The 15028-nt window shown below is 41.4% G+C and overlaps 1 long non-coding RNA gene across 1 annotated transcript; it reads left to right on the top strand.

Annotated features, from left to right (window-relative positions):
- The first annotated feature begins 4974 nt into the window (after window positions 1-4974).
- Window positions 4975-13245, top strand: LOC143973954 (uncharacterized). Its single transcript, XR_013272139.1, has 2 exons — window positions 4975-5086; window positions 9570-13245. It is a non-coding gene; the product is annotated as an uncharacterized LOC143973954 (long non-coding RNA).
- The last annotated feature ends 1783 nt before the right edge of the window (window positions 13246-15028 follow it).

Raw genomic sequence — 15028 nt, 5'->3', positions numbered from 1 at the left:
GCGACCGGACTCACAGGGGTCCCGACCAGCGTGGGAGCGCGCCGCCGGCAGCGCGCTCCCGATGGCAGGGCGGCATTGAAGATTGGTCGTACATGTACGCCAATATGCCTGCCCGTGCCATTCTGTCGACGTGCATTGTCGTGCGCTGGTCGGGAACCGGTTAAACCATGTGGTATTTGCGCAAATTTTTATTAAACCAAGATATTCGCAAAAAATACACTAAAACCATTATTAGCAGATAAAAACACAGCTAATTTTACAAAATTTCTCCTAAAGCCCTACTAAATATAAAAGCTTAATCCGTATAGAGTTAATAAAAAAAAGTTAACATTTTTACATTGCACCTTTTTTCAAAATGGTGAAAATTTAACATACGCAAAAATGTAAATATCCAAATTTCTCTAAGAATCTGAAAGTTTCCATTCTTCACTTACAGCTTTCAGGATCTGTAGAATAAAAAAAAAGTGCTACAGATTTTTTGGGCTCTGTAATAATTGCACAAATGTTCATCATATCGTTCATCATATCATATTTTCACTAAAAATACACTAAAATCATTAATATTGCACATAAACGCAATGGGGATTATTTACCAAAGGCAAATCCACTTTGCACTGCAAGTGCACTTGAAATTGCACTGAAAGTGCACTTGGAAGTAAAATCACTGTAGATCCGAGGGGGATATGCAAGGAAAATAAAAAACAGCATTTTATCTTGCACATGATTGGATGATAAAATCAGCAGAGCTTCCCCTCATTTCAGATCTACCCCTTGGATTTAGAGCGACTTTACTTCCAAGTGCACTTTCAAGTGCAATTGCAGTGCAAAGTGGATTTACCTTTCGTAAATAACCCCCAATGTAACTTACAAAGTTACTGCTAAATTAGTACTAAAGTATCATTCACATGTGGCATACTAAAGTGTACGCCCATGGGGGGCCATGTTTACCCACACAGGGATGCACAGGTGTTCCGTGCTTCCCCGTACAGGCAGTTCCATTTATGTCAATTGGGATGCAACCGTTGCATAGGCATAGCTGCGGTTCCCAATCTGATAGCCGTGTGGGTGTGGGTACATGAATGTAAAATTGGGAGCAACGGCCCCTTTCACACAAGCACATCGATCAGGTCTGCCTGTCTGTTTTTCAGACGGGTCCAATCGGACCACCCATTGTTCTCTATGGAGAGGCTGATGTAAATGGACATGTATCCATTTAAACCCGCCTGCATTCGATCCAGCCCACTAAAAACAGACGGGTGGGTATTCCATTCCCCATCCGGATTGGATCGGATGGTATCTGTTGAAACTGGACAGGCGATCGGTTTTCAACCGACTGTCCCATAAGAGAATAGTGAGCTGTGTTTGTGTCCGCTCTGCATCTGCATACATTTTGGACACAGACCTGTCATCCGTCTGCTTAGCGGGGATCAGCAGACAGATCCCTTGCATAGCAGGCGGATCTGCTTGACAGAGTACGCTCTATGTGAAAGGGGTCTTACCAGGAGCCCCCCTGCAGGGCGCCGGACTCAAACGTTTGTATGAGGTTTTTTTTCAAGCCACATGATTAGAGCCTGAGGCTCTAATTGGTTTGAAAAAGGTTGGGCTCGGGCGCAGAGCATTACACCCTGAACTCACCCACTTGTGACAATACCTAATTAATATTAGCTATCGTCTTCCAGTTTCTCCTCCTGGCCAATCAGGATGGATTGGGTTTTGGCCAGGAGGAGAAGCTGAGTTATCTATGGAGGGCGTAACCGTGGAGGACTGAGTGTGGGCGGACCTGGGCTTGTGTTTTTTTTTTATTACTTTTTTTTGAGGGGGGTCTTTAGTGAGATATCAGAATATCAGAGGTCTAAACAGATCCCATATCTCTTTTTGGAGACAGAGAAAGGGACTGAAGATAGTCCCTTTTCTCTATATCACTTTACTTTGAATGAATGAAAAATCTGTATAGAGATTCTATTCATTCTGAAAATGATAGTCTGATAGATTGTAAGCCCTTGTACACACGATCGGAGATTCCGACGGAATGTGTCCTATCGGACCGTTTTGTCGGATAATCCGACTGTGTGTGGTATGCATCGGACTGTTTCCGTCGGAATATCCGTCGGACCCAATTTTCCAACTTGTTGGAAATATTTTCCGACAAACTGGTCTGATCGGACATACTCCGATCATGTGTAGAGAATTTTGATCGGACAAAGTGCCACGCATGCTCAGATCAAATTCCTACATCAATGCTATTGGCTACTAGCATGAACGTAGTCCTGTCGTAACGAAATAATGTCATCATGTTCTGAACGATCGGATTTTCCGACAACTTGGTCCAACCATGTGTATGCAACAGTTTTGGACACAATCCGTCGGACAAAATCCGTCAGACAAAATCCAACGGATTTGGTTGGCAGAATGTCCGACCGTGTGTACAAGGGCTAACACTTTCAGTTACAATATATCAGCTGTCAGTGTCAGTGGACACATAGCCATGATCAGTAGTGATTGCTGCAAGCGCCCTCACTTCTACGGGGGGAGTTTAGTAAACACATGTTTACTAAGCCGCAAAAGCCCCTACTTCACCCCCACCCACACTGATCACCCCACTGCAAACTCCAGACAGATAAATCATAGGAGATCTGTGCAGAGAGAACCTGCAGGCAGAGGGAGGGGAAGGAGAGGTGCCACTCGGATCGGCCATGGATCGGGGTGCAGGGGCATTTGGGGAGTGATCTGATTGGCGGAGAGACACATGTGGAGCCCCCCCAAGCCCCATGCAGCACTTGAAGCCGGTGGGAGTGGAAGAGGTGGGATGCCGGCTAATGATGGGGGCTGCAGGGAGTGGATTTGCAGAGGGGGGTTGGATCAGGTGGAGGGGTAATTAGTACTGGGGGGGAGAAGGGGGGTGAATGGGATAGAAGAGGAGAGGGGGCAGTTTTATATGGAAGGGTGCAGCGGTGGTGGAGAGGCAGGGGGTAGGAAAGTGACAGCGTTAGTTGGGGGGAAGGTCAAATTAGGGGTTAATGACTCTGATCAGCGGGTTGTAATCCGCTGATCAGAGTTATGCCATGTACACACGATCGGAATTCCGGCCAGAAAAAGACCAATGAGAGCTTTTCATCGGAAAATGCGACCGTGTATATGCTCCATCGGAATTTAGCTGTCCGAATTTCCGCCAGCCAAAAATTGATAGCATGTTCTCAATTTTGCCGACGGAAAAACTTTCTATCGGTAATTCCGATTGTGTGTATGCAATTCCGACACGCCAAAAATCACGCACGCTCAGATTCACCTACGAGACAGAAGCTATTGGCTACTGGCTATTGAACTTCCTTTTTCTAGTCCTGTCGTACGTGTTGTATGTCACCGCATTATAAACGATCGGAATTTGATGTGACCGTGTGTAGGCAAGACAGCTTGAGCCGAATTCCGTCGGAATTTCATCGGGAAAACCATCAGAGCTTTTTCCGACGAGAATTCCAATCGTGTGTACACGGCATTATAGAATTGTTCAGCAGAGTCTGTTGAACAATTCTGATATAAGCTTATGGTCATAAGGTAATCTGCATGGATTCATTAAGCATCATTCTTGCCAGACCAATCTATTAACCTTCTATGAGGAGGTGAGCTGCCATTTAGATAAAGGAAGTCCTGTATATGTGGTGTATCTGGATTTTGCAAAGGCATTCAATACAGTTCACCATAAATATTTACTGTATAAACTAAGGTCCGTCAGCATGGACCAAAGGGTGAGGACATGGATTGAAAATTTACTACGGGGGTGGTGATAAATGCGGAGTACTCAAAATGGACTGGTGTGGAAAGCGGGATAAACAGCTCAGTCTCAGTATTTGTGGACAATACTAAGCTAAGCAGGACAATAACTTCTACGCAGGATTTGGAAACCATGCAAGAAGATCTACAAAGATAATAAAGGGACTGGAGGACCCCAGCTATGGGGAAAGACTGCAAGCATTGAACTTATTCTCTCTGGAGAAGAGACGCTTGAGTGGGGATATAATTTCAATATACAAATATTGTACTGGTGACCCCACAATAGGGATAAAGCTTTTCCATGCAAGGGAATTTAATAAGACACATGGCCATTCACTAAAATTAGAAGGGAAGCGGTTTAACCTTAAACTGTGTAGAGGGTTCTTTACTGTAAGAGAGGTAAGTATGTGGAATTCTCTTCCACAAGCAGTGGTTTCAGCAGGGAGCATCGATAAATTAAAAAAAACATTAGATGGGCACCTAAATGACCACAACTTACAGGGATATACTATTAACATAAAAGCACACACACAGGTTAAACTTGGTGGACGTGTGTCTTTTTTCATCCTCACCAACTATGTAACTATGGTTTCAATGACCATAGATTTCATTCAAATATGTAATAATATAGTCAAAAAGGCTGTGCAAACCACAATACTGTTTTACAAATACACTAAAGCATACCAATCAATTAAAGGCCATTTTGACTGCAGTAAAGTAAAATCTGACTGGATATTACAGGTTACTGCATTTTTGCACATCAGAATTGTTTTTGTGCTACCCAAGTCTGGAAACATAAAGTAGTAAGATATTTGGGTCTTGAAGGAATCTCGTAAAGAAGCCCCTTATTTATACTGCTTTGTTTTATTATAGAAACCTGAATGCAGAGTACCATTTTTATGTTAAGTTAATGTTCACAGATAGAAACTTGCATAAGGGAAATGAGGAAGTTGCTTTAACCATAGAAATACAGACAGAACATTTGCAAAAGATGTTTACTGTAAGAATGAAACAATTCTGCATTATCAAGCAATAATTGGGATGACATATATAAAGTAGAAATGCCCAGAACTGGAAAATATGTTTGGGCTCACTAAACACACCCATATAATCAAGCCTGTCCTTGATTGGTACTAAACTATGTGTAGGTGACGCCTGTTATATCCTGTTGTGAACTGTATATATTCTTATATCCTTCCTGATTAAAGTCAAGTCACGTCTTATGACACACATGTTTGGGTCTAATTGCGCAACTTCCATGAGGCCTTGTGAGTATGGAAGAATGGTGTGGTGGAATGGAAGAATGCCGGCACACAAGGTGATGTAACTAGACTGTAATAAAGGTGATAGCTAGTAATAGAGGTGAAGGAAGACAGAGTGTCCTTCACATGGTGTAGAATTAACTCAGAAAACTAGAACTTAAAAGTTGTTTTGCTAGAGTCTTTGGGTTGGGGTACAGCTGCTCAAGGTGTCTAAATTGTTTAACTACTAAATTGCACCTGGGTTGCCCCCCTATTAGGACAAACGCCTCCAAAGAAGTTGCATAATGTTTGGCGTGGCGGCATGGGACTTGCATATTGTCGCACCAAGTTTGCCCTGTTTTGGGAGCAGGAGCTGGACATTGGGAGTTAGGAAGAAAGCTGTTTGCTCAAATTCTCATCCCTGATTGCCCTCCATTCTAGAATGAAGCCTCAAGCATTGGGGTAACGCTGTGAGAAGTGTACACGCCCACTGGAAGCATTGGAGCTCATGGGTAAATTGAGGAGCCTGGGCTGGTAGGGACTTAGACAGGAATAGGACAAAAGTAAGGTAGGAGTCTCCTTTCCACACACCCAGATATTGTGAGAGTGGTAAGTGCTTCTGTGCGTACATTTGCATATAATCTTAAAGTGCTAAGTGCTTATTTTATGCACGCAAATAGAACTGCTAAGTAGCCTTATAAAAAAATCTCCCACGGCTCTCAAGATGCGAACTGTTTCTGGGAAACTCACCGGAGAGCCATAAGAGGCAGCTAAGCGTATTATTTGTGTACTGTGCTTTTAGCGGAACAAAGAGCGTGTGTGGTCAAACGGTTTTGCGGGGGCTATTTCAGTGTCACCGGCCAGACAACTCCATGCATGGCAGAATACACAGAAATACTGTACATAGATCTCGTCACATAATCAGCTATTTTACCTTTCAGGATGAAGAACTCCCAATGTAGAGGGGTGGTCTCAAATTTATCTATAGTATCATGTAAGGTGTTGGGTAAACTTAGAAAACTTTTATTGCATTCTTACATAAGAAAAGCCCTTTAATAGAGAAACATAAGCCTCGGTCAGTGGAGAGTTCTGAACAGTTCATAGAAGAGAAGCTATATTGGGGAGTATGGGACTTTAAGGGTGCTTATTACTATAAATGTATATACCTCAATAAATTTAGTAAAATATATTTTTATTTCAAAAAGAGAATAACATTAAAAAGGTCACTTCCTTCATACAATTTTCCACGCAATCATTCTACATGTTTCGCCTTGCGGCTTCTTCAGGGAAGTTTTTGGTCGGCGGGACCACTTGTGTCCTGAAATTTGCTCTGACCTAATTTTTCTATCATAAATCTAGCTAAATTTGGGAAATTCATGCCATCTACATGGATGCATTCATAAATAAAGTCCACACATTTCCTGAAGAAGCCGCAGTGTGTATGCAGAATGCACATCTAGGATTTGAACAACATAACTGAACAAAATGTTTTACTTATTTCTCAAATGAATAACACTTCATTTTAACACATATAGTATTGCCATCTTTGTACTGTACATTCAATATTAGAGGTTAAATAATTAAAATAGTGGATAGCGTTAGGCAGATTCTTATGAATTATTTTATGTGTGCACTTTTACATGAAGTTTTGCAGTTTGTTCAATCCTATAAAGGTAATTATTTGAAAACCATGGTCTACCCCTGACAATTCACTTCATTGTACATATACTGTATATATTTAACCCTAGAATATATATTGGTACATTTGCACTCCCTATTCAGCGGGTTCTAGACTTGTTTGAGGGGAAAGCAAATGGTAAGACATTTAATAGCAGAATCAGAAGTATTATGTATTTACTAAGGTACTTGTGCTGTTGCTGGGTTATAATTTGTACTATTATCAATACTTTAATGAGGATATTCGATAAGGCAGATGAGGAATGTTGAGACAACTGTGAGTTGTTGAGAAGGTTTAATTAAAAGAAATTATATGTTTGGGATAATTGTGACAATGCTTCAGGATTGCAATATGTTTTATTTTTGCTTTTGGGTTAGAAGCTTAGTCTAGCATTTGAAGTAAGCCCATTTGGTGATATTACACTTATGAGGTGGATAAAGATTATACGATCTATAAGATATTTAAAAAAAAAAAAGAGAAGGGGATAAGGTTTTGCTTGCAGAAGTAGATGTAGCAAGAGATTTGGAAATATGTTGCGGGCATAATGGCCAAGAAGTGGTGGTTAGGAAAGGAAAAGGGAAGTAACTTAATGTTGACATTGTGTAATTTATGTATTAATTTAATATTGAAGAAATACTGAATATAGATTTTAATAATATGGATTTGTCACATATATGTAGAGAAAGAGTTGTTTTAAGGGAAATACTTGTATATGAGAATGTCTTTTATAAATGAAGTGAATGGATGACGGCAATGACTGGAGGAAGGAGAACGTGTTTCGTTGTATTAACTGCTTCCTGACCATCCCATGTACATTTACTGTGGCAGGGCGGCCCAGGTGCAAAAAATACCATACAGTAGGTGCCGCCAATATTGTGTTTCCAGCGCGATCCTGTCGCGCTGGTTCCCGGCGACAGGCTTCTCTAACCAGCGCGATCCCGTTGCGCTGGTTCTCGTGCTGGCTGCAATAGGAAAATGTCATTTTTCTATAGTAGCGAGAGAGCGGCGATAATGTCGCCTCACTAATGAAGCCTGCATGCCTTCTTGGGGGCATACCAGGCCCTTAGGTCCGGTAGGGATTTTAAGGGGAATCCCCTACGCCAAAAAAAACGGCGTGGGGTCCCCCCAAAATCCATACCAGACACCCATCTGAGCACGCAGCCTGGCCGGTCAGGAAAGGGGGGGGCCCCCCCACCCCAAAGCACCTTGTCCCCATGTTGATGAGGACAAGGGCCTCTTCCCGACAACCCTGGCCGTTGGTTGTCGGGGTCTGCGGGCGGGGGGCTTATCGGAATCCGAGAGCCCCCTTTAATAAGGGGCCCCTGGATCCCGGCCCCCCACCCTATGTAAATGAGTATGGGGTACAATGTACCCCTACCCATTCACCTGTGAAAAAAAATGTAAAAAAAAACACAACGTACAAGGTTTGAAAATAATTTATTGCACTGCTCCGGGGGTCTTCCATCTTGGGGGTCTTCTCACCGGACTCCTCCTCTATCTTCTGCTCTTTTGCTAGCTCTTTTACTAGCGTAGTAGCCCTTCTTTCTTCTTTGCCACCGCCGCCCGGTGGTCTTCTTCCGACTTCGGGGGTCTTGTCCCCCTCTTCGGTTCTTCTTGCCGGGCCTCCACTTTCTTCCTTTAGCTCTTTTACTAGCGGAGGCCTGGTCTTCTGTCGCCGCCCCTTCTTCCGACTTCGGAGGTCTTGTCCCCCTCTTCAGTTCTTCTTGCTGGGCCAACGCTTCTTCTTCCAGCTCTTTTACTAGTGATGGCCCGGTCTTCTGTCGCCGTCGTTGCCGCTGCCGCCACCGCTGCCGCCACCGCCTTCCGTTCTTCTTCTTCTTCTGGAGATGTTGACTCAACGCTTTCTCCAGCCGCAATGCCAGGGACGCGGTGTGCGACCACTTATATAGGGACAAGGGGCGGGGTCACCGGTTGATGTCACATGGTGACCCCGTCCCCTTTATGATGTCACAGTCCCTGCATCCTCCAGGATCTATCTCCATAAATCTATCCCATAGTTTGTAGACACTATAACTTTTGTGCAAAGCAATCAATATACACTTATTGGGATTTTTTTTTACCAAAAATATGCAGCAGAATAAATAGTGGCCTAAATTGATAAAGACATTTTTTTTACATTTTTTTTTGGATATGTATTATAGCAGACAGCAATATATATATATATATATATATATATATATATATATATATATATATATATATATATATATATATATATATATATATATATATATATATATATATATATTATTTTTATTTTTTTTAATTGTCAGTCTGTTTATAGCGCAAAAAATAAAAATTGCAGAGGTGATCAAATACCACCAAAATAAAATATTATTTGTGTGAAAAAAAGGACATACATTTTATTTGGGTACAGTGTTGCACGATCACACAATTGTCAGTTAAAGCGACGCAGTGCCATATCGCAAAAACAAAAGGCTTGGTCAGGAAGTGGGTAAAACCTCCCGGGGCTGAAGTGGTTAAGGAAAATTTGGGTTATGCAGAAGGTTTACCATTTGCTCAGTAAAGTACATAAGTCAAGAATTTCTGTTCATGCGTTAAAATGTACACAAACAAATGTTTATATTGTGAAATATTGTGTTCTCTTACTCTGGAAGTAAAGGTTGCTAAGCCCCTGTTACTTATGGAGGAAATGAGAATATTACCTATATATGTATTTACAAAAGATTTCCCTAAGGTTTGGAGCTAAAAAATAAAGTTAATGAAAACACTTTATCTAGTAGTATAGGTGATTCTGTGGCTATTCATGTTGGCTGGAGAATATCCACAGCCTCCCCACCCTACCCTGATAATTAAATAAATTACTACAATCTTTTGCTAAAAATTCTTTGTTGTTCTAGCCACAGGAGGTCCTGGGATGAGTCCAGAAGCTATCATCCTGGTATGACACACGCTACTCTTCACTGAAGGTTGAAAGACACTCCTGAAAAAGTTCCTTGGATGCCTGAGAGTGAGAGCCATGCTGCCAGCCCGAGGCCTGAGAGTTCCAATGAACTCTTCCAGAGAGTGGCAGCTTGAAGACCCAAATCTAGTCCACATGAATACTTATTTGCTTATGTGCAAGATCAGTTTCAGTCTGAGGATGTCAAGTTTTGTTCTTATGCTTCTACTGAGAGGCGAGCATTTATGAGTTGGTGGGTACCCCCTGGGGGCATGTGTTGTAGAAGTTTAAGACATGAACTCAAGGAGTGAAATAATGTGAACTTTGTGATCTGGATATTTATGGACATTTGCAAGCCATACAAGAGAGAATCTTTTGTGTTCTTTTCTATTTTTGCTGAAGATTATTCCATTAACCTAAAGATTGTCATGCATCCTCCCTCTTGTTCTTCATGGACTGTCACGCCCTCTCCCCTTTATTGTCATGGACAATTGCTATACAGTTGAGATCTTGATATCTATTAATTCTGATGTGTTTATTGTTCTCTATTTTATACATGCTTAAGATAGTAACATATTTATGGGAAAGTAATCTAGGAGGATGCATAGTAAGGGCAACAGGGATGGTAGTTGTCACTTTTGTGACAAAAGAGGTGGTTTAAGGAATCTTGTAAAGAAGCCCCTTATTATTATTTATACTGCTTTGTGTTATTATGGAAACCTGAGTGTAGAGTACCCGTTTTATGTTCAGTTAATGTTTGCAGATAGAAACTTGCATAAAAGAAATGAGGAAGTTGCTTTAACCAAGGGAAATACAGCCATAACATTTGCAAAAGATGTTTACTGTAAGATTGAAACAATTCTGCATTATCAAGCAATAATTGGGATGACATATATAAAGTAGAAATAAATGCCCATAACTGGAAAATATGTTTGGGCTCACTAAACACACCCATGTAAGAGAGCCTGTCCTTGATGGTGCGCCTGTTATATCTGTTGTGAACAGGGGCGGACTGACAACTCATGGGGCCCCTGGCCAATCAGAGATTATGGGGCCACACAGTATACACACACAGAATACAATCACACAGTATACACATACATGTACACGCAGTATACACAGGCATGTTTCTATTGGCTGAGAAGGTACTGGAGAGGTGGGGCAGCTATAATCTCAGGATTTTTAGACCAAAAGGATGTCGGTAAGGGACATTTCAGAGTCAGATGTAAAAAAAAAACACTGATTTTTACATATTGTCCCTGGTTTTACTGAGGCTGGCAACTCTGATGGGGCCCCCTAGTGGCCTGGGGCCCTCAGGCAGTGCCCGAGTGGCCGAATGGTCAGTCTGCAACTGGTTGTGAGCTATATATTCTTATAGCCTTCCTGATTAAAATCAAGTCATGTTTTATGACACATTTATTTGAGTCTAATTGGGTGGCTTTCATGAGGCCTTGTGAGTATCTGGGTGTGGTGGAAGGGAAGAATGCCGACACATGAGGTAATGTAATTAGTCAGTAATAAAGATGATAGCTAGTAATAGAGGTGAAGGAAGACAGAGTGTAATTCAGGTCTCACTCACAATAAGCCACTGAAGCCACAGGTGAATTCTGACATGTGATTTTTATCGGCTCCAAGTACAACAGAAGATATCCTTAAGGCCCCTTTCACACTGTCAGACCGTTTAGATCCGCCTCTCAGTTTTGACGGCGGACCTGAACGGGCACTCCACGCTGGTCTATGGAGCGACAGATGTCAGCGGTGACATGTCTGCCGACATTCGACCCGGTCCGATCCGTCAAAAGCAGACGGATGGCCCAACGTTGGGATCCGTCGCTGGCGACTCGGATCGGGTGAGATCTGATGAAAACGGACATGCTGTCTGTTTTCATCCAATCTCTCCATAGAATCCAGTGGCGCTTGACAAGCCCCTCCCCGCTCAGTGAGCAGAGAGGGACCTGTCATCCGCTGTCTCATCGGAGATCAACGGAGAGATCTCCCGCTGAGCCGGCGGACAGAGGTGGACTCCATGCAATCGGATCCGCCTCGTGTGAATGAGGCCTAAAAGTGAAGAATTAAGACATACCCTGAAGCTGGTTACACTATATACAATTTTTTTATTGTTCAATTTCCTTTAGATATACCTTCAACTACAGTATGTAATGCAAGGGACTGCCTGATTGCATACAATTTGAAAGTGTTTAGATTTGACCTCATATTATATGGTTTTGTTAAATATAAAAGAAAACTGTAGCAGAAATGTGTATAATGTGTAGCTACCTTAACACTTCTGCATGTCAGGATGTATTACAATCTGAAAAGGTATGAATATGCAAAGACAAAAGTGTGAATAACAGTGAAACCTAAATTTTAGTGTGATGAAAACCACATTAAAAATTCATAGGGAAAATGGTTTTCACTAAAAACATTATAGGATAACTATGCCTAAAACAAACATTTATTTTTTGCATGAAATAGAAAAAATACAATCCTACCACCAGATCTTTACAGCTTCCTTGAAAGTAGAAACGCATTTCTGTAAGGGCCAAGACCAAGTCCTCACTTTCAAACAAATCTCTGCTGTCATTAGAGTAAGTAAATTATCAATATACAATATGTAAAGATATGTAATGCAAGAATCTGTTAAGGGGCTCAGTAAAAGAGGATAAACTATAATAAATATAATAGTATAATGTAGCAGAAATTGATGGAACGAGAACCTCCAGTACTTATAGAGGTACAAAAAGGTTTATTCAAGGACGCGGGGAGGTGATGTAACAATGTGGAAATGCACTTACTGTATTTATTGGCGTATAATACTCACTTTTTTACCATGAAAATCGGGTGCAAATAGCGTATGCGTGTTAAATGGCAATACAAAAATGTAAGTTTTTTCCTGAAACTTACCCTCTTAAAATGAATGTGCGTGTTATACACCTGTGCGTGTTATACGCCGATAAATACGGTAACTTATAGGGCCAATCACCTTATAGTTTCCTGTGGTTGTCCTTGTTTGTAATGGGTTACTTTACTTTGCACAGTCATTTCCTTTATGCTGCCTACCAAATATGCCCACAAGTCCTAGATAGATTATTTAATTTGCCAGGGTATTATTTTATGCAGTCTTAAATGCTTTGATTTTACATAATGCTCTTTAAAAGTCAAGCTAAATTTGAAATACCAACTGTAACTTGAGCCTAATGTGTCATTATTAATGAGTCAGGCCCACTCTAATATTATTCAGAGTCTCTTTGGCATTCTAAATGCTGCCTCTTACATACCCAAACTGCATTTAAAAAAATTTGATCATATTGTTTTAGACTGTGCTGGTGATTTCTCTAATGGTATCTTTGTGAATGTTTTATTCAAGCTAGCGCTTATGAGTCCTATGGCACACAGATTTGCAGCGGAAGTGTCATCAACATATATTACTAAACAATCCTTAATGTACTTTCTTTTCAAGACTACAAATAATTGATACATTTACTTTAAAATAAATTACATTTCTTAACTGCTCCTGTATTACAGTATCCCCAAGAAATATCTGGATTTTATCAAAAAAATATATCTCTGCAAAGCATGATGATTTCTTATTTATTTTTAAGCAAATCAGCTTCAATAAATATGCTATAATCACAGATATTCTGTTTGTTCCATTCAGGTTCAGACCCATAAAGGCAGGGGTAGGCAACCTCAGTCCTCCAACTGTTTTGAAACTATAAGTCCTATGAGACATTGCAAGACCCTGACAATCACAGGCATGACTCCTAGAGGCAGAGGCATGATGGAGGCAGAGGCATGATGGGATTTGTAGTTTCACCAGCTGGAGTGCCAAGGTTGCCTACCCCTGTAATTAGGGTAATCATGTGTCATTAACATGTCCTGTGTTATCTTATATTTTGTTAATGTTTAAATGGCATGGTAATGTGTGTGTAATGTAGTGTGTAATTTTTTGGACGCACCTAATTAGAGCCAGGGGCTCTAATAGGCTTCAAAATAGGGTGGTCTCATGGCGCAGAGCATTGCGGCAGGAGCCCACCCGGGTGTTACAACAGAGAATGAATATTCGCTATTGAAACACTGATCCAAAATCCAGGCCAATCAGAAGCAGGTCTGAGACCTGTTTTCCGATTGGCCAAAAAGAGAAGACTGCCAATTGGCCACTGAGTATGAGGGAGGAAACAGAAGCTGCTGTGATGCCCATAGTGAGCAGGGGAAGGGAAAGCCTCATCGCGCAAGGGAAGCTGCAGAGCAAGGGAAGCCACCGGTGAAGTCCGGGAGAAATGCTGCCCACCATAGATGGGGTAAGTGCACCAGGCCCACCCGACCAGCCGGGGGGGTTGGTGGTACTGTTTGCCACCCCCCAAAAAGAATTACCACCGATCTCCACTGGTCACATGCAAGGAAAAATTTAAAAGAAACAAATTTTGCACGATTGAATGTTGGAAGTCAGCACAGCTTCACCTCATTCACTAAGCTCTGGGCAAATCTCTTGCAAAGTACAACTTCCCTTGCAATGTGAACAGCTGATTTGCCATTAGTAAATCAACCCCCACGAGTACTGTGTTCACCCACTCCAGATCTGTACACCTGGAATTTAACTGTTAGCAAAATAAGTATACTGAAGCACAATGGCCAAACCTCTCTGCCCCAGGCTGATGTCTGACCTTGGTAGTGTGATCCTATGGTTAGTCGGTTGACTGGGGAAAGAGGAAGGGGGTACACTTACATTTTTAATACAGAGAGCTTGTTGGCACAAGGCAGTTGCCTATGGTGCCAGTTAGCATACATCCCTTTACAAAAAAGTCATACCAGTCTGTATCTTCCATCACATCATCAGTCTCTATAGGACCTAAGCTATCTTACAAATGCCCATATGGACTGTCATCCCAAGTTATGACCTGCTGGCATGTACACTCTACTGTAAGGACTTTGCAGATATAGCAGACATCGAACATGGCAAATAGGATAGTGTCAAATGTAAACATATGCAAGCAGCCCACATTTTGATATAATCACTAAATTTGCTCGCAATTGCTTTAAACTTGTTTCTAATATAATTTGACATGCCACATTTAATATAAATAAACATAAGCAATAACTTTTCTTGATTGTCAAAACAGTTAATACAGGATAGTTTCACAATGCTCAACATTTCCTGTGCTTTTCTCAAACAGATATATACCAAGAGAGCTAGCAGAGGCAGAGGTTTAAGGCTGTAAAGAACAAATTAAAGAGCATTTGCCACATACACTAATGAATACAGCACTTGACTTTTTTTTGCGACCACATTAACAAAAATCTTTCTCCAAAGCTCTGATCCAATATGCCCGTAGACTGTCATTTGATGTTGGCAGCTTTGGGTAGTTATCTAAAACTTCAAGCCACAAGGCGATCAAAGTATTTTTTTGCTAATGCAAA

Source organism: Lithobates pipiens, unplaced genomic scaffold, assembly GCF_037356315.1.
Source record: "Lithobates pipiens isolate NorthernLeopardFrog02 unplaced genomic scaffold, aLitPip1_a1.2 Scaffold_13, whole genome shotgun sequence".
Classification (NCBI taxonomy): Eukaryota; Metazoa; Chordata; class Amphibia; order Anura; family Ranidae; genus Lithobates; species Lithobates pipiens.
Note: the sequence above shows the minus strand (reverse complement) of the source record. Positions and strands in the feature narration are given on the sequence as shown.